The 4,625-nt window shown below is 43.4% G+C and overlaps 1 non-coding gene across 1 annotated transcript; it reads left to right on the forward strand.

Annotated features, from left to right (window-relative positions):
- The first annotated feature begins 3,968 nt into the window (after window positions 1-3,968).
- LOC138286223 (U5 spliceosomal RNA) lies at window positions 3,969-4,084 on the forward strand. The gene has a single exon (XR_011201888.1). It is a non-coding gene; the product is annotated as a U5 spliceosomal RNA (small nuclear RNA).
- The last annotated feature ends 541 nt before the right edge of the window (window positions 4,085-4,625 follow it).

Consider the following 4,625-nt stretch of genomic DNA (forward strand, 5'->3'; position numbering starts at 1 on the left):
AGAGTGTTGTTTGTATTTTGGTGTTAACACTCGCAGTAGCTTTAGAGAAATTATGGTCAAAATGATTGTATATATCACTCCACTAAAGGTCTGCAGAACCAACAGATCTCCTACTGAGGTCTGATTGGCTGCCACCACATAAGTCAGGAGGCGTAGGCAGCCATCTTAAGACCTGGACTCAGTCCTGAGTCTTAAGAGAAAAAGCAAAAAAAAGACATAGGGGCAGGGTACAGATAGCCTGACTGCCTAGGTCTGCTGCTGGGATTACAACCTTTTTTTTAAAACAAATGTTGCTACGGATTTGCAGATGAGCTGCAAATCCACAGCAAAATTACAAAAACATACGCAGGATCCGCGCTTGCTTTAATAATCCCTCTGGGTGGGCCAGGGCTTGGGGGGAGGGCCAAATATAATTTTTTCGGTGGAGGAGAGACAGTGGCCCCCATTCCCCAGTCTAAAAAGGCCTCAAAGACTCCTTGTTCAGGGTCAAAATGTAAAAGACCATGAGACTTTTTTATATGGGAGCGAGGTGTACAGCACCACTCCTTGAGCCTTTAAAGGACGTTGGGACCCCATCCCCGGGGCTAGCTCAGTAACTGCATCTCAGAAAGCACACTCTTGATACACAGTAGCTACCCTACCTAAACTTCCCTGAGCAGTGAAACAGATGTTTACTCCTGTCTGGCTGGAGCATTTTTAAATCTCCTGCCAAACAGAAGCAAGCATACAAGTCTGCTCCCATCCGGCGGGTGCTTTAAAAATACTCCCGCCGGCTTCGGAGCAGACGTGTGTTCTGTTTCCCTACCCACACTGTTGTGGGCAGGGAAACAAAACACCTCCCAGGGGAGAGCAGCTACTTTTTGCATGCTCCCTCCGAACTGGAGCAATGATGGGTCCCGGAAAATGCAGGAGGCTGGCTGGTGCTGCAGAGGTCCTGGGGCTTCCCTGGCAACCCCCAACCTGGTGATAATTAATGGAAGCCCAAGGAGTTGGGGTCCCTGGGGCCAAAATATGCTCAAGAAAGGGGATGAGCGTCCTCTTCTCTTTTAAACATTTAAAAAACAGACTCCACTTTTACATAAAATAATAAAAAATAAAGCCCCAGGACATGGGATCCCCCTTCAGTTTACTATTGAATTTGCCCCACCCTTCTGTGTTTGTTTTGGCACTGAGGGATGGGACCCAGGGCCTGAAGCCAGCCCTACACTGTGCATGGCATGGGTTTGGCAGCCTGTGGAGGGACTGGCTGACTCCAGGGGTGCTGGCCACAGGGCCTGTCCGCAGGCAAGGCCCTGTGGCCAGCAAGCTGCACATTCCTGAAGCCCACCGAAGGCCGTGCATAGCGTGGGTTTGGCTGCTAGCAGAGAGGTTAAGCACAGGACCTGGCCACATACAGGCCAGGCCCTGTAGCCAGCCTCTTATCACACATGGCCTAAGGCTGTTTGCAGTGTTATGCTGGCTGCCTCCGGGTTCTCTCAAGTAACTATAAAGGAAACTATGATGCGCGTCCTCAGCATGCAGTGCTAATCACCCCACATATTACATCACTCATGACATTTTCCATCACATCATTGATAATATCACTGCAACATTTGCAATGAAATTATTGATGAGAAAACTGCATGCCATGAGTGCAAATTATAGTTACTTTAGTGCACAAGTTATAGTTTTCTTGAGAAAACTATAACTATGACTGGTAAACAGGGGTGTCCTGGGGGACCTCCTGGCCAACCGATTCTGTGATTCACAGACCAATTGTTTTTTTAACATGCTCTTTTGGACTTTAACAGTCTGGATGCACTCATAAAAACACATATAGGGCCACCCATATACAGGTCAGGTGGCATGGTGTGTAAGGCACAGGATTCTAGTTCACTTGCATTAGCTGCAACTGCAGGTATACAGGACATGCCTCTAGTAAAAGACTGCTATTTATAATGCTGTGGCCAAGCCCCTTTTATGGAAAATCTCACCTCTTTCATTCCACTTAAAGATCTGGAAAGAGTGTCAGTCCCTGTCTCTCTGCATGCCAAAGGTTCAAAGAATAAGTTATCTAGCCTTTCTGTGCCATAAACTATGATTGTGGTGCAGTGATTTTGGTGTTCTGTTTCATTCTATTTAGCCCTGATGCAGTTATGTTCATTCACAAAGCAGTTACATTCCCCTAGGTTTATATTCGTGGATATTTCACTGTACAACAAAGACTGTTGATCTGTTCTTCGGCAATAAGACGATCTATTACTAAGCTTGCATTTTAGGAGCAGAGTGACTTGAAGTGAAGATTCCTGCAAAACTGTCATATGGTAATAGTTTCCCTCGAGGTTGTGTTCTTCTTTCGCAGATCTCATTATTTTAACCTACTGACTGAGTTTGAGAAAAGGAGCAATATTCGTTCAATTTTAAAGTCGGAACAATGTTCTGTATAAGTTTACGGCTCATCTTTAATCCGTGGTCGCTTTTGAGCTGTATTTACATATAATCTTTCCGGCAAAAACATGAAAGTAAATGCAAAAGATTTAAGAGGCGTTTTGATGTTAAATTATGAAAGGCGAACGATTGGATTTAAAATTGTAGTTATTGAGAAGACGGTAAAACTTGTAGGTAACATTTGCATGTTGTATCTTTTGCATTTAATATGAGAAAACCATTGCGAAAAGGAGGAACACTTACTAAATAAGTTTGTCAGATGCGTGTTACGTATGGAGATAGTTGGAAACATGGTTGGTGACGAATGAGTAATACACAACAGCAGTACAGTCATCCGAGTTTCCTCACTAGATTACACATGTATTTGCTTTATGCAGAGCTAGCAGGGAAAGGCCCAGGTTGAAAAGGACATAGCGGCCCAGAATTACGAACCTGCTGGTCAATAGAGAGCAGCACTCAAACTTGCTGCGCTCTGCTCGTTGCATGGCATGGAGAATGCAGGGAAGCACCCTATCTACAGAGGTATGACACTGCCCTGCTCCTTCCCAGGGGCTCGTGCACAATCAGGCTACCGACTGCCAAGCACACACCTTGCACCATAGTGCAAGGATATGCACATGATGTCTAGCGTAGGTTTTGTGATGGAAGTCTCACCTTCCAGTGCAAAATACCTTGGCTAGACAAACTTTAAAACCTTTCCCACTCCTCATGTCTGCCGTACAGTGCAGCATACATGCAAAGTTGGAAAGGTTAGGAGAAATAAAAGCATTTCTCATTTTTAGGTGGAGCGCGCAAGTGCTTTGTCCTTTTGCAATATCTCTGTGGGCTTTTACGCAGACCCACCAAATGCCCATCGCTATCACTCGTTCATGGGCTTGGCTTTAAAAAATCCTTTACTATGATTGGTAAATGTTTTATGTATGTTCTCCTTGGGGCAATTTTGCTACCTCCTTGGCCATTGACCCTTTTACATGGATAATTGCACTTTTGCCGATATGTTTGACTGTGAGTGAACTTCTTTTGCCTTTTGTGTCTCTCCTTCATGCTCATGCTGATGGCGCATGTGGCGCTTTGAATCGGCTCGCTTATGCCAACTGTTTTACTTTTAATTTTCAATTTATATGGCAAAAAAAGAAAAGTCCAGTTAGGAACTTACAACGCTAATATCTCTAACTCGTTCCTCTGTGCCAATACTTGTTTTGTTACAGCAGCTGATGCAGCCTTATAGGCTTAGAGTACAAAACACACTGGCTCATTCATTGTTGCTGAAAGAATAGCAACGAGCCTGTGAGCATGCTTTGACTGAGGCATATAAAAATCCTCTACTTGGGTGCTACAGGTCCTCACAAAAGACCATGTGAAGCACTATTCAAAATGTGCAGAGTTAAAGGAGCTGTCATTACGACTTGAGCAGGGAAATTATTGTGGTGCAGTTTTCCTGTCACGTGACCTATGACTAAATTTACATACCCATAACTCTGTGTCACTTCTGAGTCCTCCTATTGCTTATTTTTGCGCCACAGACAGCGGCCATGAAACGCATACTCTAGTTTCTCTTCAAACCAAATAAATCTTTCACCATTTACTAGAGATTTCCGTAGAGAGGAATATTTAAGAGTTTCTCTCAATTTTTGAAAGCCCTGCCAAGTGCAGGGTTACCCTTATTTAGTAAACGAGTGAATAACTATATAGTAGACAGATTGATTATTTGCTAGTTCCTCAAGTGGGGCAACATTCTTTTGTCATCCGTCGATGCACTTTTGGGGAGCGATTCTTACTTGACACCATTAAGCTATAAGCCTGTTACATGATATATAAGAAGGACACATGCTGCACAAACACCTCCATATCATCCGAGAGGATCCACTACCATGTGTGAAGCAGCAATATATAACAACAAGTAAGGAAGGATCACTTGGTAAATGAAACACATAACTGTATCCAATCTGGGTTTTATTTCTAGATCACCTCTTGTTTCTCCTTTCTCATTGATAATTGAGATTTTATTCAAATCCCCTCTCTGACTTAATTGTAAAGATGTGTTAAAGTATACATTTACAAACATATATATATAAAAAGAGTTTTTTTACTTGCTTATATCTTTGGCACCGCTTGATGAATCTTCACGAAACTTTCCAAAAATATTTGTCAGTATCGTCAGCTGCTGCCTGGAAAGTTTTTGGGCGATCTATTCGGGG

This window comes from Pleurodeles waltl, chromosome 3_1, assembly GCF_031143425.1.
Source record: "Pleurodeles waltl isolate 20211129_DDA chromosome 3_1, aPleWal1.hap1.20221129, whole genome shotgun sequence".
Classification (NCBI taxonomy): domain Eukaryota; kingdom Metazoa; phylum Chordata; class Amphibia; order Caudata; family Salamandridae; genus Pleurodeles; species Pleurodeles waltl.